Genomic DNA, 23,174 nt, shown 5'->3' on the forward strand with positions numbered 1-23,174 from the left:
GCTATGAATGAAAAGCGGCATTGAATGAGAGCAAAGAGGAAAATGAGAGACTTGTTGGTGAAAATCTTTCGAGGCACTACAAGTCGAAATGGTGAGATATGTGTGCAACAAAATATCTTTGATTAAAACATGCAATGTCTGTGGCACATTTGGAGGAGCAAAGTAGACCAACTCTTCAACATCAGGTAAGGATTTGACGAGTCAACAAGTTTGGAAAGATGGACAAATCAAGTTATTGGTCTAAACGCATGACACATTCATTTGCCTTATTCTTCAATTTAGATAAGCTCTCCTTCTTCTAAGTGGAATCTCATCATACACCACTTTTTTTGATTTTTACTTGTGCATTTATTCTTCTTCTTTTTCTCAAGATAAGCAAAAAAGAATTTTCAAATTTTCCATAAATAGGTCCCAAATTAGAAAGGGAGGTGATCAATTTGACAATCAATGTAAAGAGACGCTCAATTCGACAATCCAAGTAAAAGAGAAATAACTTGTTTGGCAGTACAACTAAAATAAATTAATTAATTTTGGAAATTTGAGTGAAGTGACGTGAACAAACTTGATCGAATCCCATGGGCAAATCACTCTGGATCTTCTTCTAAACCAATAAAAATGAACCCTAGCAAGCCAAGTCAAATAATAATACTTAAAAGTCAACTTGCAAGTTTGTCACGAGTCAACCAATTATTTTTAATTAAAAAAAAAGGAAAAAAGAGAAAACAAAATCATGTATTTGTTTTAATTGAAGCATAGGCTGTTTGAGAATCTCATTACCCTCGGATATTTTTTTAGTTGAGAAGAACCATACCTCCTAGGTATTACCCCTAGTTGAAAAGAATCTTTAGCTTTCTTTAAGTTCAGGGGTCCTGCCTGGAAAATAGGGTCAGTTTTTATTCTAGTCAAGCTCAGTTTACAGTTTTCCTCAGGCTCAATCTCATATATAGGAGACGCACTTCCTAGTTTGAGTTATTCAGTTTCTAGGAGATGCACTTCCTAGTTCAAGTTTCACCCCTAGGAGACGCACTTCCTAGTCTGGGTCTTTCAGATCATTCTTTTAGGAGACGCACTTTCTAAATTGAGATTTCACTTCTAGGAGACGCACTTCCTAGTTTGGGTAGTTTGAATTCATCCTTAGGAGACACTCTTTCTAGTTTGGGTAGTTTTAGTTCATCCTTAGGAGACGCACTTCCTAGTTTGGATCATTCAAGTGTCACCCCTATGAGACGCACTTCCTAGTTTGGGTCATTCAGGTTTTATTTTTAACAGACGCATTTGCTAGTCAAAATTTCTTGGTTTTACTCACAGGAGACGCACATCCTAGTCGAGTATTTAGTTTTAGTCTCATCATTGCATCCTTCATCGAAAGCATAGGTGATTTATAATTTTGCTAACAACTCACAAATCTTTCTAGTGCAAACTGGGGCAGAAAATTTTATTTGTTTTGTTTGTTTTGTTTATTTTGATTGCAGGCACCTACCTGGAGTACAAGGGGGAATATTTCAGCAATCGTTTTTAGTTTCAAGTCAGAAGTACCAGGAGCCTACCTGAAGAACATGGTCAACTTTTAGTTTTCAAGTTACATGTCAGTAGCAGGCGCCCACCTGGAGAATGAGGGAATTTATTTCAAGTTTCAAGTCATTAGCAGGCGCCCACCTGGAGAATGAGGGAATTTATTTCAAGTTTCAAGTCATTGGCAGGCACCCACCTGGAGAACGAGAGAATTTATTTCAAGTTTCAAGTCATTGGCAGGTGCCCACATGGAGAATGAGGGAATTTATTTCAAGTTCAAGTCATTGCCAGGCGCCTACCTGGAGAATGGGGGAATTTATTTCAAGTTCAATGCATTAGCAGGCGCCCACCTGGAGAATGAGGGAATTCATTTTAGTTTTATGCAGCAGGAGCCCACTGGAAAATGAGGGAATTCATTTCAAGTTTTAAGTCAGCAGGCGCCCACCTGGAGAATGAGGGAATTCATTTCAAGTTTTAAGTCAGCATCAGGCACCCACCGGGAGAATAAGAGAATTCATTTCAAGTTTTAAGTCAGCATCAGACACCAACCTGGAAAACGAGGGAATTCATTTCAAGTTTTAAGTCAGCATCAGACACCCACCTGGAAAATGAGGGAATTCATTTCAAGTTTTAAGTCAGCATCAGGCACCCACCAGGAAAATGAGGGAATTCATTTCAAGTTTTAAGTCAACAACAGGCGCCCACATGGAAAACGACGGAATTCATTTCAAGTTTAAAGTCAGCAACAGGCGCCCACCTGGAGAATGAGGAAATTCATTTCAAGTTTTAAGTCAGTAGGCGCCCACCTGTAGAATGAGGGAATTCATTTCACGTTTTAAGTCAGCAGGCGCCCACCTGGAGAATGAGAGAATTTATTTCAAATTTTAAGTTAGTAGGCGCCCATCTAGAGAATGAGGGAATTTATTTCAAGTTTTAAGTCATTGGCTAGCACCCACCTGGAGAATGAGGGAATTTATTTCAAGTTCAAGTCATTGGCAGGCGCCCACCTGGAGAATGAGAGAATTTATATCAAGTTCAAGGCATTAGTAGGGGCTCACCTGGAGAATGAGGGAATTCATTTCAAGTTCAAGGCATTAGCAGACGCCCACTTGGAGAATGAGAGAATTCATTTTAAGTTTCAAGTCATTAGCAGGCGCCCACCTGGAGAACGAGGGAAGTCATTTCAGAATTCACTTAGAGTTCGAGTTAGAGGCACCAGGAGCCCGCCTGAAGAATATGATCAACTTTCAATTTTCAAGTTCAAGTTAGAGAGGCATCAAAAGCCCGCCTGAAGAATAGGGTCAACTTTCAATTTTCAAGTTCAAGTTAGAGAGGCATCAGGAGCCCGCCTGAAGAACATGGTCAATTTTCAATTTTCAAGTTCAAGTTAGAAAGGCATCAGGAACCCACCTGAAGAACATGGTCAACTTTCAATTTTCAAGTTCAAGTTAGAGAGGCATCAGGAGCCCGCCTGAAGAACAGGGTCAACTTTCAATTTTAATGTTCAAGTTAGAGAGGCATCAGGAGCCCGCCTGAAGAACAGGGTCACTTTTTAATTTTCAAGTTCAAGTTAGAGAAGCATCAGGAGCCTGCCTGAAGAACAAGGTTAATTTTCAGTTTACAAGTTCAAGTCGGAGAGGCATCAGGAGCCCACCTGAAGAATAGGGTCAACTTTCAGTTTAAGTTCAAGTTAGAGAAGCATCAGGAGCCCGCCTGAAGAATAGGGTCAACTTTCAGTTTTCTTCAAATTCAAGTCAGCAGGATACCCGCCTGAAGAATGGGATGAATTTTCAGTTTCATATTGAAAGATCAAGTGGAGATTCAAGGAATATTCAAGACAAGAAGTAGATAGGACCTTGTATTTTTCTTTTATTTTTGATGTAATATTTTCTTTCAATTTATGATGTAATGGCAGGGACCGCGGACCGGAGCCTCGAACGGTACCTCACTCGACTCTCTCATCCTCTTCACACACTCCATCACTTCATTCACTTCTGAACTACACGTGGCCTGATTCCTTTATAGCCAAGGATATGTAGGCAGCTCAGATATCAAGGCTCGGTCACAATCATTTTGAATAAGTGTCAGGTCAGAAATCAATTACATCGCTTACTTGATTCTTTGCTCAAAAACACTTTGTGTTTCCAAGCAAAGAGAGGCAGCTGTAAGCACGTAATTTTTGACCCGCACAACTTTTAAAAGTAGTATTTCAAAAATATTTGTTTATTTTTATTTTTAATAGGATTTCAGTCAACTTTTAGTTTTAATTTTAAAACATAAGTTTGAAAACACAAAAATAATTTTATAACGTTTATTTAGCTTATTAGTATTTTATAACATTTAAAAAAAATCAAAAATATTTTTATTTTAATATATAGTTCTCTTTAATAATGTATTCTTATTAACTAATGTTAATTAGCATATTTTGGTAGTATTTTTATTTTTATTTTTATTTAATGAGAAAGAATTGAATTTGGGCCAATTGGGAGCTCATTTTCGGATTTTAGTTGCCTAGCAAGATAAAGGTCCATTCTTCCAAATCCCATTTAGCCCAAATTCTTTTCTCACCCATCAAACCCCTATTAATCATAGCCATCGATCTACTCTCATCCAATGGCCCATATCCCATCTATCCACAATATAAAAACATAATGAAAAACTAAATAAAGGAGGAGCTAACCTAATTCCTAAGGCTAGAATGAACAGACCCCTTTTTCTGAAAATACACCCAACCCTAGCCGCCCCTTCTCCTTCACTCTCTCATTCACACCCACTCTTTCTAGCAGAGAACATACACTCTTTCCTTCTCGTTTCTCTCTAATTTCGTCAACACACACACGCAATTCAGGGAGCTAAAGGAAAAATCATAGACACACCCAGATAGAAAAAGAAAAACTCTGCCTATTTCTAAAAGCTCAATAATATGGATATTTGGCAAGCTAAAACGGGATCCCAAGCTATTTCAGTTTCAATTCATCTACACTTTTTTTTTTTGAAAATTCAAATGACTTATTGAGCTGTAAAATACTGTCTGACTGCTGATTTGCCGGGTCATTGTTGTTGAGCTCCTCACGTATCTTTTCTGGACTTTATTTGTCTATTTTGAAATCTTCAATGGGCTGTTGAGGTATGAACTTGATTTTCAGTCATGTAATTATTTGATTGGATGTTGTAATGCCATGAATTTGCAATAATCTTCTCTGTTTCATGTGTTCAAAATATTTTCCATTATCACCTGCCAAACTAATTTAATTTTGAACTACTCGGGTACATGAAAGTAGTAAAGATCCATGTAGGAAAGGTGCTATGATGTTTGCACACGCATTCATATTACAATTAATCCGTGCTTCACATAAACATGACTGTTTATTTAAAGTTGGATTTGAAAGTGAGAATTTTAGGTTAATTTGAGAATATAAAAGCAATCAGCATCAATCCAAGAATTTGATTAGTGTTAAATGGACTTGGAATGATAAAACAGGGGTGAAAGAGGCAATTCATGTTTTCTTAATCATATTATTTGTCACCAAGTTTTTGTCCTTTCCTGTTAAAGGTTCAAATAAGCATTATTCATGAAATTGGGCGCACGTACACTGATTTCCCAAAACAATTCCATAAGTGATAGCCCTATACATTAATCTCAAACTTTAGGAAAAATAAATAATTCTTTGAATATCGTAGCTTGCTTTAGGCACGATTAATAAATTATCGTGGTCATGGGTACGGTTCTCGTGGCATGGTCACGATACATAAATTCCAATTCGAGTGCGCGTTTCACGCGACTTCACCCTAACTTCAAATAATAATAAAATAAATATGTTGTGAATCACAGGTGCATTTCACGTGACACGATTTACAATATATACAAAAATGAGTGAGCGACATCGCGACTCGTTCAAATAAATTCTATAAACATTAAAGCGGTTAATTAATTAAAAGCGGTTAAAAGTTAAAAATACACAATAGATATTAAACATGTAATAAATTAGATAATTAGGACAATTATTAATAGTTGAGCGACCGTGCTAAAACCACGAAACTCGGGAGTACCTCACATTTTCTCTCGGGTTAACATAATTTTTTACCCGGTCTTTTGTGTTCGCGGACCACGAATAAGAGTCAGTTTTCTCGATTTGGGATTTTAAATAAACAGTGACTTGGTACACCATAAATTATTCCAAGTAGCAACTTTGATTTAATAAATAATCCAATTTTGATTAATGTCACTTTAATTGGAAAAACTCCCTATTCCCATATCCCCTCGGAAAAAAGGAGGTGTGACAGCTCTGGCGACTCTGCTGGGGACTGGACCCAGAATCTCTGGTTCAGGGTTCAGAATTTGAGCTTAAAATAACTATTATATTCGACTACTTGTGATTGTCTGATATTACTTGTTTGAGTCTAATGTGCTAATTGCCGCTTTTTACTGTTTTGATATTATTTAAATTGTATATAAAACTGTTACGATACCCTCCTTCTCTCTGAGTTTTCTAAATCTTCTGGGAAGTGCACGTTGGCGTGACTTCTTTTCTATTAGTGTCATACCCTAATTTAGAACGAGGATCAGATCAGTTACAAAGCCGGATGGCCTTTTGGTTACCGGTATGTTGCCCCCCTCGGCTCGAGTTGTCCGCTCGGGTAAGCCAGGTCTAGAACAATACACCCAGGATTTAAACTTAGAAGAACATAGCCTCATGCCTGATCTCTAGTAGGTACGCTTGTTTGCATCACGTGCATTTGACTTTGGGGACTCAACACATGGGTTGAGTCCGTCTAGGACAGGTGTACCAAAATTAAAAGACCACCCTGATGCATCTTACATGCTACTTGTGTATTTATTTGAATATGGAAATAAAATTGGAAAAACAACTAAGAGAGGGAGAATAAGAGAGTGAAATTCACCTGATTCCCATACAATCCCTGTGTTAATAAATCGAATTCTGTCTGATTTTACTCCAAATGTGTTGAAAATAGACTAAGATTTTGAAATATTTCCCGCTTTTGACCGAACTACGCGGGTTTGATTCTCACCGCATGTGAGATACGTAGGCAAACCTCATCGGTTCCGGCCCATAATTTTTAAAAATTCAAAAATATTTTCCTTTACTTCCTTAGAAAAGTCTTTCTTTGAAACCCCAATTTTAAAAAAAAAATCCAAAAATATTTTCTTTTAATTTCTTATAAAAATCCAAAACTATTTTCATTCTTCTTCAGAAGTTTTTCTTTCAAAAATTAGAAAAGAAAATTCAAGATTCAAAAATATTTTCTTTTTTTTCTTTAGAAGTCTTTTCTTTCATGAATTCAAAATAAAAGTCCAAAAATCCAAAAAGTATTTCCTTTCTTCTTTAGAAGTTTTTATTTTAAAATTCCCAAAACAAAAAAAATATATAGAAGTTCAAAAAAAAAAAATTTCTTCCTTCATAGAAGTCTTTCTTTCAAAGAAAAAAAAAACAACAAAAATTCAAAAATATGTTTTTTTTCTCTTTTTTGGAAGTCTTTCTCCCAAAATTCAAAAACAAAAACAAAAACAAAAACAAAAGCCAAAAAGATTTTTCTTTCTTATGTAGAAGTCCTTCTTTCGAAAAAAAAAGAAAATAAGTCGAAATCCAAATATATTTTCTTTCTTCTTTATAATCTTTCTTGAAATTAAAAAAAAATTATTAGTTTATTTCTTTTATTCCTGATCTTCCCGAACTACGCATACCTAATTCTCGTCTTTCAAGGCGGGATACGTAGGTAACCCACTTAGGGTCCGGTCTTCCTAGTGAGTCTTAAGTTCTTGACTTCGGTGGTCGTAGCCAAATCTTGCATGCCTAGCCACGTTTGGCCACATCGATCATTTTGTAAAATAAGGCTATTTTTTTCAAAGTGGTTTGTTAACACATGTCTTAGAGTCCTAAGTCCACAACAAGATGTCTCTCATTTTTAAGGTCCATTCTTGTTGAATTTGCATGCTTAGCCATTTTTCAGCCACATAGGCCATTTCTGCAAAGTAGAGTCTTTTTTGCAAAGCAATTTTAGGGACCGCGATTCCTGAGAGTTTATGGGCCTTCGTGAGATGGTTTGGATCCACTTACCAGAGGTTGAGCATGACAGACGCCCTAGGACCATCCCATTTACGATCGTTGCCTTCAGAAGTTGTTTGAGGAGACTTTATATTTTTGAGTCTGTTTTCATATTTTCTTTTACTTTCTGGTCTTGTCTAGTAGTATTGAGTCTTGTAGGTGGTGTCAGAGTCTGTCATAGTCTAGCTGAGTTTGTCATGTTTTTTTTGTCATCGTACTTCCCATTTTGTATTTGAAAACCAAAAAAAGTTATAAACGAAAAAATCCAAAAAGATTTTTGTTTTTAGTTTATTTTGTCCATCACTTTTTCAGAACTATGCTTGGTCTGATTCTCACCGGATGTGAGATACTTTGGCAACCTACATCGGGTTCGATCAAATTATTTTCAAAAGAAAAAAAGAGGTATTCCAAAATAAAGGTTGACTCGTGACAAGTTTGGAGTTGAACAAACACTATTCCGATACTATTCAACCAAAAGCAATGTTGGCCAGAAATGACAACTCATGTACTTTCAAGACCATTCCCATCTTCTTTCAATCCATCTTCACATCAAAAGATAACATAGACCATGTACCACTCGATACAAACCGTCACTTCCCTCCCTGCCTTGACCCTTTTTGAACACTTCAAGGTCTTGATTAATTAAAAGGATTCATTGAGCTGATTCAAAATGGAGGATATCAATGTCCCTTGGTCTCACATGCTAATAATAGCCTACGACCTTATCCAAAGGACTCAAGAATAGTGCAGATCTCAATCCTTTTTCGTGCCAAAGGGACTTGTTTGTGGTTTTAATTTGGTCATTCTTTCGAATAGACCTGTTCAATCAGAGGTTTTGGATCGTGCTTTTCTTTGTCTTGTTCAACCCCCATGTCCTTTTCACCTTTCTCTCTTAAATGAAATCTTTTACCCATTCCCCATTGTTATTGCATTTTCTCATTCACATTCATTACAGTTCATCATCTTCTAGCCTAATTAATGTGACATGTGTCTTGACAAGTGGCAAGGTTTAGACATCAGCACAAGCTTTCAGGTGATGAGTTATAAGATAATGAAGTTCCGAGGGAAAAGATGATAATGAATTTCACATTTAGGAAGAAACAAGTTTTTGAGCTAATGATAAGCATCTTAAGGGCTCAATTGAAGAGAGAATTTGCAAGTAGAATCTAAAAAAATTTTAATTCTATCCTCCAGATGTATGTTAATCCTTCAGGATGTTCCATGTAAAATCAGTGTGAACCATGTCTAGAGTTGGCATTTTTAGAGTTGAAATGACGAAAGGCTATCTTTCTGCTATCCAAACACTAATACCATTTGTTAGCCCTTTGAGCCTTAATATATTTGTCTTTTATTGGCAACCCTCTTTTGGAATCAAGTATTTGTTAAGGTTTAAAATGGTCCCGGTTTGAATTTAATATTCAAAAAAAAAAAAGAAAAAAAAGAAAAAAAAATAGAGAGATCCTCTCACCATGTAGTTCTTTGAACTACGTTCGACCTGATTCTTATTACCACAAGATACGTAGGCAGCCTTACGGTTCGGTCGCACCAAATAAAATATTTCATAATCCCACGAAGTCAAGAGCGGGGCAGTTTTTTAGAAATTCCATCTCAAAAAGAAAAGAAAAAGAAAAGTAAAAGGAAAAAAAAGAAAAAAAGAAAAAAACTCAAATTCTCTTGTTTCAGAAACTGGGGCAAAGTTTTTAAAATGGATTCCAAAAGTTGTAAATAAAGTAACTTTGTCATTATAATTTTGAGCCTCCATGTGGTCCTTTCTTTCTTACCCTGTCCAAAAGCCTTCATTACGGTCCAAATAAAAGTCCTTATCAGATCGATTCCTGAAAATGCCAAGTCAAGCATGTTGTGAGCTTATCAAGATTTTTGTGAAAATTAATACGATTGAAGGGGTAGTCAATTAGCCAAGCTATGAATGAAAAGCGGCATTGAATGAGAGCAAAGAGGAAAATGAGAGACTTGTTGGTGAAAATCTTTCGAGGCACTACAAGTCGAAATGGTGAGATATGTGTGCAACAAAATATCTTTGATTAAAACATGCAATGTCTGTGGCACATTTGGAGGAGCAAAGTAGACCAACTCTTCAACATCAGGTAAGGATTTGACGAGTCAACAAGTTTGGAAAGATGGACAAATCAAGTTATTGGTCTAAACGCATGACACATTCATTTGCCTTATTCTTCAATTTAGATAAGCTCTCCTTCTTCTAAGTGGAATCTCATCATACACCACTTTTTTTGATTTTTACTTGTGCATTTATTCTTCTTCTTTTTCTCAAGATAAGCAAAAAAGAATTTTCAAATTTTCCATAAATAGGTCCCAAATTAGAAAGGGAGGTGATCAATTTGACAATCAATGTAAAGAGACGCTCAATTCGACAATCCAAGTAAAAGAGAAATAACTTGTTTGGCAGTACAACTAAAATAAATTAATTAATTTTGGAAATTTGAGTGAAGTGACGTGAACAAACTTGATCGAATCCCATGGGCAAATCACTCTGGATCTTCTTCTAAACCAATAAAAATGAACCCTAGCAAGCCAAGTCAAATAATAATACTTAAAAGTCAACTTGCAAGTTTGTCACGAGTCAACCAATTATTTTTAATTAAAAAAAAAGGAAAAAAGAGAAAACAAAATCATGTATTTGTTTTAATTGAAGCATAGGCTGTTTGAGAATCTCATTACCCTCGGATATTTTTTTAGTTGAGAAGAACCATACCTCCTAGGTATTACCCCTAGTTGAAAAGAATCTTTCGCTTTCTTTAAGTTCAGGGGTCCTGCCTGGAAAATAGGGTCAGTTTTTATTCTAGTCAAGCTCAGTTTACAGTTTTCCTCAGGCTCAATCTCATATATAGGAGACGCACTTCCTAGTTTGAGTTATTCAGTTTCTAGGAGATGCACTTCCTAGTTCAAGTTTCACCCCTAGGAGACGCACTTCCTAGTCTGGGTCTTTCAGATCATTCTTTTAGGAGACGCACTTTCTAAATTGAGATTTCACTTCTAGGAGACGCACTTCCTAGTTTGGGTAGTTTGAATTCATCCTTAGGAGACACTCTTTCTAGTTTGGGTAGTTTTAGTTCATCCTTAGGAGACGCACTTCCTAGTTTGGATCATTCAAGTGTCACCCCTATGAGACGCACTTCCTAGTTTGGGTCATTCAGGTTTTATTTTTAACAGACGCATTTGCTAGTCAAAATTTCTTGGTTTTACTCACAGGAGACGCACATCCTAGTCGAGTATTTAGTTTTAGTCTCATCATTGCATCCTTCATCGAAAGCATAGGTGATTTATAATTTTGCTAACAACTCACAAATCTTCCTAGTGCAAACTGGGGCAGAAAATTTTATTTGTTTTGTTTGTTTTGTTTATTTTGATTGCAGGCACCTACCTGGAGTACAAGGGGGAATATTTCAGCAATCGTTTTTAGGTTCAAGTCAGAAGTACCAGGAGCCTACCTGAAGAACATGGTCAACTTTTAGTTTTCAAGTTACATGTCAGTAGCAGGCGCCCACCTGGAGAATGAGGAAATTTATTTCAAGTTTCAAGTCATTAGCAGGCGCCCACCTGGAGAATGAGGGAATTTATTTCAAGTTTCAAGTCATTGGCAGGCACCCACCTGGAGAACGAGAGAATTTATTTCAAGTTTCAAGTCATTGGCAGGTGCCCACATGGAGAATGAGGGAATTTATTTCAAGTTCAAGTCATTGCCAGGCGCCTACCTGGAGAATGGGGGAATTTATTTCAAGTTCAATGCATTAGCAGGCGCCCACCTGGAGAATGAGGGAATTCATTTTAGTTTTATGCAGCAGGAGCCCACTGGAAAATGAGGGAATTCATTTCAAGTTTTAAGTCAGCAGGCGCCCACCTGGAGAATGAGGGAATTCATTTCAAGTTTTAAGTCAGCATCAGGCACCCACCGGGAGAATAAGAGAATTCATTTCAAGTTTTAAGTCAGCATCAGACACCAACCTGGAAAACGAGGGAATTCATTTCAAGTTTTAAGTCAGCATCAGACACCCACCTGGAAAACGAGGGAATTCATTTCAAGTTTTAAGTCAGCATCAGGCACCCACCAGGAAAATGAGGGAATTCATTTCAAGTTTTAAGTCAACAACAGGCGCCCACATGGAAAACGACGGAATTCATTTCAAGTTTAAAGTCAGCAACAGGCGCCCACCTGGAGAATGAGGAAATTCTTTTCAAGTTTTAAGTCAGTAGGCGCCCACATGTAGAATGAGGGAATTCATTTCACGTTTTAAGTCAGCAGGCGCCCACCTGGAGAATGAGAGAATTTATTTCAAATTTTAAGTTAGTAGGCGCCCATCTAGAGAATGAGGGAATTTATTTCAAGTTTTAAGTCATTGGCTAGCACCCACCTGGAGAATGAGGGAATTTATTTCAAGTTCAAGTCATTGGCAGGCGCCCACCTGGAGAATGAGAGAATTTATATCAAGTTCAAGGCATTAGTAGGGGCTCACCTGGAGAATGAGGGAATTCATTTCAAGTTCAAGGCATTAGCAGACGCCCACTTGGAGAATGAGAGAATTCATTTTAAGTTTCAAGTCATTAGCAGGCGCCCACCTGGAGAACGAGGGAAGTCATTTCAGAATTCACTTAGAGTTCGAGTTAGAGGCACCAGGAGCCCGCCTGAAGAATATGATCAACTTTCAATTTTCAAGTTCAAGTTAGAGAGGCATCAAAAGCCCGCCTGAAGAATAGGGTCAACTTTCAATTTTCAAGTTCAAGTTAGAGAGGCATCAGGAGCCCGCCTGAAGAACATGGTCAATTTTCAATTTTCAAGTTCAAGTTAGAAAGGCATCAGGAACCCACCTGAAGAACATGGTCAACTTTCAATTTTCAAGTTCAAGTTAGAGAGGCATCAGGAGCCCGCCTGAAGAACAGGGTCAACTTTCAATTTTAATGTTCAAGTTAGAGAGGCATCAGGAGCCCGCCTGAAGAACAGGGTCACTTTTTAATTTTCAAGTTCAAGTTAGAGAAGCATCAGGAGCCTGCCTGAAGAACAAGGTTAATTTTCAGTTTACAAGTTCAAGTCGGAGAGGCATCAGGAGCCCACCTGAAGAATAGGGTCAACTTTCAGTTTAAGTTCAAGTTAGAGAAGCATCAGGAGCCCGCCTGAAGAATAGGGTCAACTTCCAGTTTTCTTCAAATTCAAGTCAGCAGGATACCCGCCTGAAGAATGGGATGAATTTTCAGTTTCATATTGAAAGATCAAGTGGAGATTCAAGGAATATTCAAGACAAGAAGTAGATAGGACCTTGTATTTTTCTTTTATTTTTGATGTAATATTTTCTTTCAATTTATGATGTAATGGCAGGGACCGCGGACCGGAGCCTCGAACGGTACCTCACTCGACTCTCTCATCCTCTTCACACACTCCATCACTTCATTCACTTCTGAACTACACGTGGCCTGATTCCTTTATAGCCAAGGATATGTAGGCAGCTCAGATATCAAGGCTCGGTCACAATCATTTTGAATAAGTGTCAGGTCAGAAATCAATTACATCGCTTACTTGATTCTTTGCTCAAAAACACTTTGTGTTTCCAAGCAAAGAGAGGCAGCTGTAAGCACGTAATTTTTGACCCGCACAACTTTTAAAAGTAGTATTTCAAAAATATTTGTTTATTTTTATTTTTAATAGGATTTCAGTCAACTTTTAGTTTTAATTTTAAAACATAAGTTTGAAAACACAAAAATAATTTTATAACGTTTATTTAGCTTATTAGTATTTTATAACATTTAAAAAAAATCAAAAATATTTTTATTTTAATATATAGTTCTCTTTAATAATGTATTCTTATTAACTAATGTTAATTAGCATATTTTGGTAGTATTTTTATTTTTATTTTTATTTAATGAGAAAGAATTGAATTTGGGCCAATTGGGAGCTCATTTTCGGATTTTAGTTGCCTAGCAAGATAAAGGTCCATTCTTCCAAATCCCATTTAGCCCAAATTCTTTTCTCACCCATCAAACCCCTATTAATCATAGCCATCGATCTACTCTCATCCAATGGCCCATATCCCATCTATCCACAATATAAAAACATAATGAAAAACTAAATAAAGGAGGAGCTAACCTAATTCCTAAGGCTAGAATGAACAGACCCCTTTTTCTGAAAATACACCCAACCCTAGCCGCCCCTTCTCCTTCACTCTCTCATTCACACCCACTCTTTCTAGCAGAGAACATACACTCTTTCCTTCTCGTTTCTCTCTAATTTCGTCAACACACACACGCAATTCAGGGAGCTAAAGGAAAAATCATAGACACACCCAGATAGAAAAAGAAAAACTCTGCCTATTTCTAAAAGCTCAATAATATGGATATTTGGCAAGCTAAAACGGGATCCCAAGCTATTTCAGTTTCAATTCATCTACACTTTTTTTTTTTGAAAATTCAAATGACTTATTGAGCTGTAAAATACTGTCTGACTGCTGATTTGCCGGGTCATTGTTGTTGAGCTCCTCACGTATCTTTTCTGGACTTTATTTGTCTATTTTGAAATCTTCAATGGGCTGTTGAGGTATGAACTTGATTTTCAGTCATGTAATTATTTGATTGGATGTTGTAATGCCATGAATTTGCAATAATCTTCTCTGTTTCATGTGTTCAAAATATTTTCCATTATCACCTGCCAAACTAATTTAATTTTGAACTACTCGGGTACATGAAAGTAGTAAAGATCCATGTAGGAAAGGTGCTATGATGTTTGCACACGCATTCATATTACAATTAATCCGTGCTTCACATAAACATGACTGTTTATTTAAAGTTGGATTTGAAAGTGAGAATTTTAGGTTAATTTGAGAATATAAAAGCAATCAGCATCAATCCAAGAATTTGATTAGTGTTAAATGGACTTGGAATGATAAAACAGGGGTGAAAGAGGCAATTCATGTTTTCTTAATCATATTCTTTGTCACCAAGTTTTTGTCCTTTCCTGTTAAAGTTTCAAATAAGCATTATTCATGAGATTGGGCGCACGTACACTGATTTCCCCAAAACAATTCCATAACTCATAAACCTATACATTAATCTCAAACTTTAGGAAAAGTAAACAATTCTTTTGAACACCGTAGCTTACTTTAGGCGCGATTAATAAATCATCGTGGTCATGGGTACGGTTCTCGTGGCATGGTCATGATACATAAATCTCAATTCGAGTGCGCGTTTCACGCGACTTGACCCTAACTTCAAATAATAATAAAATAAACATGTTGTATTTTACATGACGTGATTTGCAATATGTACAAAAACGAGTGCGCGACATCGCGACTCGTTCAAATAAATTCCATAAACATTAAAGCGGTTAATTAATTAAAAGCAATTAAAAGATAAAAATACACAATAGATTTTAAACATGTAATAAATTAGATAATTAGGCCAATTATTAATAGTTGAGCGATCGTGCTAAAACCACGGAACTCGGGAGTGCCTCACATCTTCTCTCAGGTTAACAGAATTCCTTACCCGGTCTTCTGTGTTTGCGGACCATGAATAAGAGTTAATTTTCTCGATTTGGGATTTAAAATAAACGGTGACTTGGGACACAATAAATTATTCCAAGTGGTGACTCTGATTTAATAAATAATCTCATTTCGATTAATGTCACTTTAATTGAAAAAACTCTCTATTCCCATATCCTCTTGGGAAAAAGGAGGGGTGACAAATCTTTCAACAGAGACAACCTCACGATCGGAGGCAGCAAAAATGACATTTTGGACTTCAACCCATTTGGCTGTAGTTTCTTCAAATTGTGCCCTTAACGGGGAAATCTACTAGCTAAGGGTTACCACTTCTTGCTCGCTTTGCTGCAACCGAGCCTCCAATTCAACGGCCTCAGCAGCTCGTGCTTCCAGTTCTAAGAGACGAGCAGCATTCTGGTCTCGCTCGGCCAAAAGTTGATCCCGTTGAGAGGTAAGTTCCTCCTTATCACGAATAAGCCTTTGAACGCCCTCGGAAGTAAGGAAGTTGGCCTACAAAACAAAAATACAAATTCAAAATCCTACCATAACAAAGATAGAAGAAATAACGACGGAAACAAAGAATATACCACTGTTGTGTTATGCATGGCGTTGTTCAATAAACACTCTCCCGGGAGAGTTTGTATCTTATCCCTATCTTTTTCTGAAGCCAAAGGCATCAGATAGTTAGCAAGCTCTACCGGTCGGGATAACAGATGGCATCCGTCAAAGACCGAGAGGGTAATGTTTCTCCTCCTTTAGGGATCTTCGGAGGAGACAACATATTTTTTCCCCAAATTCCCATGAATTGGGGACTGGGAAAGAGGGACATTCGCCTCTCGGGCAGCTAGGGTCGGTGGAGATGATGTAGCAGTTGCTGGTGGCGAAGGAAGAGTTGGAGAAGAGGGAGATAAAGTAGATGGCATTTTAGGATGAGAAGTGGCTACGACAAATACAGTGTTGGTTGTTGGTTTCTCGTCACCGAAGACGGAAGGGACCCAGTACTCAACCTCATAGTATCGGGCGCGACAACTGGGACTCAGAAGCGAGAGTTAGCATCTTCCACCATATCGAACTCCCCCTAGAGTGCCGAAACATCATCCTCGGTTGGTGTAACTAGCTCAACAGATTGAGCATTCTGTTGAGCTGATGAAGGTCGTCGTCTTCTATGTGGAGAAGCCCCCTCATCAATGGCTTCTCCATCATCGTCAATTACCACGTTTTCTGGAGTCGGCTTGGGTGCGGCGCTCATTTCTACGACATCCGGGGATGGCTCATGCACTTCATTCTTTACTTTTTTGTTCTTTCCCCCGGTAGCGGAGGAGCGTCGTCTTTTTGGTTGCTTGTTCTCCAGCCAGGGACTCCGAGAAGAAGCACTTGTACCATAAGCAGGCTTGGAGACACCTATTCGGGTAAAAGCCTCCTACAGCAGCCTCGTCGCATCAGTAGTATTAGCCAAAACGTCTTCCTCAAGAATGACAATTAAGCCCTGGGGTAGATCTAAATTTAGCAAGAGAAAAAGGGTTAATCAACTTTCTTATACGAAAGGGAAGACAAGATGAGTTTAACCTACCATGATTTTTGGCCTTCCACTCATATTTAATGGCTAGTTCTTTTCACGTACGGGTCTCGGGCGTAGTAACATCCAAAATCTTTTGGACCCACTAGTCCAAACCTTCGACCATCGGTAGAACCCACCGAGTTATTGAAACAAATGAAAGAAGAAGAATCAATATCAGCATGGGATGATCTTTAGCTAGAGGAACAAACGATGAACTTACGAGTACGGCTCCACAATTCCGGAAAGGATGAAGCCGTGGCCGGAATGATATCCCCGGTGACAATTGCAACGAACCATTCCATCCACCCAGGGTCGTTGTCATCATCCATGCTGGCTAGCAGAGCATAGTTTCCACGTTTGCTGAAATTTATAATTTCCCCACGAAAAATCTTAGGGGAATAGAGGTTCATTAATCGATCTAGGGTTAACTCCTTTCCCGTCTCCTGGCACTGACGCCGAAGACAAGTGATTGTCCTTTACACAAAAGGACTTACTTGTGCCGGGCATACCTGGTAACGGATGCAGAACTCCATAATAACAGAGTCAAGTTTCTCACTCAAAGAGAACGACCCCAAAGTGAAGGGATACGTATAAAAATAAGTAAAACCCTTCTTGGGCAAAGTTATCCGCTCTGCCAGATCATGAGCGATAATGTCTAAATCTTGGCAATGGCAGTCTTCCTTCACAGCATGAATACTAGAAGGACGGATGGAAGAAGGGTACACGCCAATGGCCCACGTGCGAGGGTTAGCAGAAGGATACTTCTCTTCGAAGTCTTTAGTTGTGACAAGAATTCTTGGGATGATGATGCTCACCGTAGGAGGAGCATCATTATCAGCTTTACCTTTATTTTTTGAAGATCTAAGGTTTTTTGAAGAAGAAACCATTTTTATCAGAAAGGAAGGAAGGATTTTTCTGGAGAAGAAGGTTAAAGAAAGGTTGAAAACAAAGTACGAGTTGAGTACAGAGAGTTTGAGAAAGTTTGGATAATTATGAAGTGTAAATGAAGAAATTTGATGTGTATAAGTAAAGGAATATGCGGCTAAAATTGTAGCCATAATTACCTCGATAACGGGCAAAAGTAATGCTAAATTGTGGGATGACGCATGTTCGGGGCATTAAATACGGAGATACGTGCGTCTAATCAACCGTCAGAAACTTTTCAGAAGGGATCAGAGAATTTTTCGCCAAAAAAGGTATCTCTACCAACTTCCTGGTGACAAAAAGTTATGCCACTAGAAAGTGGGGGTACTATCTGTATGGGGTAAAATATATTCATATTTGATGTACACATAAGAAAGTGACAGTGGAGCCAAAGACAGAAGACAGTCGGGCCCAAGGACAGTGATCTTGCTTGTTATCGGATAGAATAATATTCATAAAGGTGAAGTACATGCCTACCACCTGGTAGCATTTAATGAAGAATATTCTATAGTATTAAGTGCATGGCTCGTTGCAGAGAATAAGGCATTTATTGCCTACCGTTACACACTCTTCAATGGCCCGCATAATTATCATTTAAGAGGGATTTGATCCTAGAACCTTGTTCCTACCATTATAAATAGTGAGCTCTACCATAATTGTAAGGGACGAATTTTCTAACAAGCATATATTACACTTTGTTCAAAGCTCAATAACATTTTACCTTCTTGCTTATTTATATTATTTTTGTTGCCTCCAGAAGCTCTGTTTCCGGGCTCAAGATCTTTATCGTCTTATCTCGATTTTAACGCTAAGTCTTATATTTTTGTCTAATTTATTTATTATTTTAGGATCAAATTGATTCACTTATTTATAACTCACATATAAATTTAACTATACCGTTTTATGGGTAAATAATTATATGGATAGCCGGATCTTGGAGTTGTAAACAGATAGACTAGTGGACCGATATGAATTTTATAATTATCTTATTCCTCAGACTTCTTCTGATACAGAATGTCTATGTTTTAAAAGCTGAAATATTTGTTAGCAAATTGACCTATACAGTACCTTATTTTGGGGAAGCTAGCTAGTAATGATAATTCTGAGTAGATCGAGTTTATTAGGTCCGTATTTCTTCCAGTATTTAAGTCTAGTAATGTTCAATTACTAATTAGATTATTGCCACATGTCCAATTAAAATCAAATGGCTTAGACTACTCCAAACTTTGGGGCACTTGAAATAATTAATAAGACAGAACATTTTCAAAAGAAAATTGTTAACCATAGTTCAAGTTACTGTAGACTTCGACGGCTCTACAGCTGTCAAACTCCATGGCGGGTAATGCTATGTCAGAAATCATTAGAATTGTTGTAACCCGCCAAAACTGATATTCTGATCTCATTCCTTTTAAAATGATCTTATGTATCATTAGAGATACGTAGTGGGTTACTTTAGTGGTGAGCACCTTCTACTTCCAATCAAGAGGTTGTGAGTTCGAGTCACCCCAAGAGCAAGGTGGAGAGTTTTTGGAGAGAGGGAGCCGAGAGTCTATCGGAAACAGCCTTTCTACCCCAGGTAGGGGTAAGGTCTGCACACACACTACGCTCCCCATATCCCAATAGTGAGATTATACTGGATTATTGTTGTGGTAGAGATATGTAAACTACCTGTTTTACTATTTCACTATATATTTTTAAAAATATCACATGAATCATTTTTTATTCTTTTTCTAAGAAGCAAAAGTTGTTTGATGTTATTGTAACTCTAATGGTGGAGCCATGAAACTCCGGAAGAAAAAGGTCCCAAACTCTTCTTTTTTCTTTTTTCTTTTGGTGCACTTATTGTCTAATTTTATTTTATAGTTGATTATTATTTCTATATATTTGAGAGATTCATTTAACTATTTTACTACTCCAATATTTTTCCATGTCCGCATAAAAAAGATCAGAAAAAGAAAGAATGTCAGTTTTTATTTATTTATTTTATATACGGACAAAATAGATTTCGGCCTTCCTACGTTCGATCGAGTTCGAGTGGTAAGAAACCGGAGTAGAATTTTGGGAGTGAGCTCTGAAGACAGTACAAACGAGTCTCGAGTCCGAAGGCTGCTCGAGGAGTCGGCTCGATAATCTTATCGAGCATGTGACCAAATCAATCCGCAAGGCATTGTTTTGAGGTCGGAAATGCGTCACGCCCATCCCGAAGGTCGAACTCAAGCCAAGACCAAAGGGCCGACCCAGTAACGAGTTTAAGCCAGTATCGAGCTCACAGACAAGAGCCGTTACAACCGCACCAAGAGAGAGAATCTTGGCGGGAATCGAGGAAGAGACAAATCATCATGGGTTCTCCACTATATGCTTTATTTTATTATTTTGTTATAAATAAAGTAATGACCCTCCATTATAAATGAGGGGATCCTTGTAAGCTATGGATAGACTGAATAGACTGGAAAAAAAGTTCTTTTCTCATATACAAAGATATCTCCTTGTGCTTGTTTTACTTTATCTTACTCATTCTTTCTGTTCATCATTCCCATTCTCATAGTCAAGAATACTCGTATTGCTATCTTAGTATCAAAGGGTATCACGTATCCTTAGAACCATACATAAATTTAACGTTATTTGATTTTTCGGGTAAACAGTTTGGCGCCCACAATGGGGCTAAGGATAAACGTGATTGTTTGATATAAATCTACAGTACACACCAGTTTACAACTTCAAATCAGCAATGGCTTTACCTATCGACCACGAAGCCGGCCTTCAAGATAAAACCAACAACTTGCCACCGGGGGTGGAAGGCCACTTGATGATGGCACTGAGGCTCGAATCGTAGTACCCGAAATTCGAGCCGAAGTATCATTGGATGTCAATTCACAAATAGCTCTGGAGGCGAATCAGCATTCCGAATCGGAAAAAAGCATTCACGGCAGTACTTGATCCGTAGCCCGAGATACCCATAACGCGGGGGAAATCGGAGCCAGCTTACGTATTATCTTCAAGATACTACAAGCCCAACAAGTAGCGATAGCCCAGTTACAGAGCCAAACTCATATACAAAGCAGGCCGGATTCCAATCTGCTTCGAGAAATCACCCCCAGAACGGAGCCCGCCATAGTGAAATCAAATGAGTAAGAATCGAGGACCACTCCCAAAATTACTAAATTGCTCGAGGAACTCACAAAACGAGTCGAAGCCAATGACAAGAGAGTGGAAACATACAATGCCAGGGTCGATCAAATCCCGGGAATTCCACCAATGATAAAAGGGCTTGATTCTAAAATATTCATACAAAAGCCTTTTCCCTCGAGTGCGGCCCCAAAACCAATCCGCAAAAAATTCCGTATGTCCGAAATTCCCAGATCGGTAATCGAAGAAGGTCATGCCGAGATAAATTCTACAAGCTTAATCTGGGATTGGAAAAATAAGTATATTTAATACTTAAAGAGCGGAAAGCTCCCATCGGACCCTAAAGATTCGAGGGCCCTACGTTGGCTTCATATGGAACGCTATATCGAAGGACATTCGATGGACTGTTGGCAGTATGCTTGGGTCCGGTAGATACCGATTACATCCTACGGGAAGTGCACGAGGGCACTTGTGGGAATCACTCCGGTGTCGATACATTAGTTTGAAAAAAAATCAGAGCAGGGTATTATTGGATCGATATGGGCAAAGAGGAGAAGGAATTTGTTCGTAAATGTGACAAATGTCAAAGGTTTGCGCCAATGATCCATCAACCCGGAGAGCAACTTCACTCAGTCCTATCCCCATGGCCTTCATGAAATGGGGAATGGATATCGTCGGCCCTCTGCCATCGACCCCAGGTAAAGCCAAATTCATTTTATTTATGACTCACTATTTTTCTAAATGGGTTGAAGCGCAGGCGTTCGAGAAGATAAGAGAGAAAGAAGTTATAGACTTTATTTGGGATCATATCGTATGCCGATTCGGGATACCCGCCGAAATAGTATGTGACAATGGGAAACAATTCGTTGGCAGTAAAGTAACAAAATTCTTCGAAGATCACAAAATAAGAAGGATACTATCAATACCATACCACCCCAGTGGGAACAGACAGGCCGAGTCATCGAACAAAACTATCATTCAAAACCTAAAGAAGAGGTTGAACAATGCTAAAGGAAAATGGAGAGAAATCCTGCCCGAAGTCCTTTGGGCATATCGGACAACGTCAAAATCCAGTACAAGGGCGACCCCATTCTCCTTAGTATATGGGTCCGAAGCATTGATACCAGTCAAAGTCGGTGAATCCAGCACCAGATTTTGATTCACGATGGAAGAATCAAATAACGAGGCTCTGAATACCAGCCTCGAATTATCAAACGAAAGACGAGAAGCTGCTCTCGTCCAATTGGCCGCCCAAAAGCAGCGAATCGAAAGATATTATAATCGAAGAACCAAGCTCCGCCATTTCAAGCTCGGGGACTTAGTGTTAAAAAAAGTCACCATTAATACCCGAAATCCGAACGAAGGAAAACTAGGACCAAATTGGGAAGGACCATAACAGGTTCTCGAGAACGTCGGAAAGGGATCGTACATGCTCGGCATTATAAACGACAAACAACTATCAAGCAGTTGGAATGTGTCACATCTAAAACGATACTACTGCTAAGGTACGACCCTTCCATATTCATTTACATTTCAAAACTGACCCCTGCAGAAGTCCGAATAAGAGCTAAGATGGATCCTTCGCTTAAAAGCACGCATTGCACTCTTTTTCCCTTAGACCGGTTTTACCCCAAATGGGATTTTCGGCAAGGTTTTTAATGAGGCAACCAATGATCGTGCTGCACTTACAACAGTATCTGAGGCCTTTATACAATCGACCTCAAATACTGGGGGGCATTAGGCCCTCAAATATATCAAGTTCTGATGCAAGAAAGTTATTTCGCAACAACGGGGTTCCAGTAGGAAAAGTTGTAAGAGCCAAAATGGTCAAAACGAACCATGCTTATGTAGTTGGCCCGAACCCAGACGCGAAACATGAACACATGTATAATGACTTGCAAAGAAAGTCCTCCTCTTTACCGATATCTTATATCCAAGAAAAATTCCTCTATTTGGAGATTTATTATGCAATCAGAATTAAGATAAACTCGATCACTAAGCCTACATGCTACTATTATTATGAGTTCGAGCAAGCACTCACTCGACCATTACGCCTATAGCCTACTATTATTATGAGTTCGAGCAAGTACTCACTCTACCATTACGCCTACGGGCTACATTACTTCGAGTTTGAATCAATCACTCGACAAGAAGCCTACGGGCTACCTTTATTTCGAGTTCGAGCAAGCACTCACTCGACCTTTACGCTTACGAGCTACATTACTTCGAGTTCGAATCATTCACTCGACAACTAAGCCTATGGGCTACTATTTTTACGAGTTCGAGCAAGCACTCACTCGACCATTACACCTACATGCTACATTAATTCGAGTTCGAATCAATCACTCGACAACTAAGCCTACAGGCTACCTTCATTCCGAGTTCGAGCAGGGTTTCACTCGACCATTACGCCTACGGGCTACATTACTTCGAGTTCGAATCATTCACTCGATGACTAAGCCTATGGGCTACTATTATTATGAGTTC

General features: G+C 38.4%; 1 long non-coding RNA gene across 1 annotated transcript; it reads left to right on the forward strand.

The window, feature by feature from the left end:
- Positions 1-3,951: 3,951 nt before the first annotated feature.
- LOC138903683 (uncharacterized) lies at positions 3,952-13,060 on the forward strand. The gene is made up of 2 exons (XR_011413020.1): positions 3,952-4,639; positions 10,970-13,060. It is a non-coding gene; the product is annotated as an uncharacterized lncRNA (long non-coding RNA).
- Positions 13,061-23,174: the final 10,114 nt, after the last annotated feature.

The sequence above is a fragment of the Nicotiana tomentosiformis genome, chromosome 12, assembly GCF_000390325.3.
Source record: "Nicotiana tomentosiformis chromosome 12, ASM39032v3, whole genome shotgun sequence".
In the NCBI taxonomy this organism is placed as follows: Eukaryota; Viridiplantae; Streptophyta; class Magnoliopsida; order Solanales; family Solanaceae; genus Nicotiana; species Nicotiana tomentosiformis.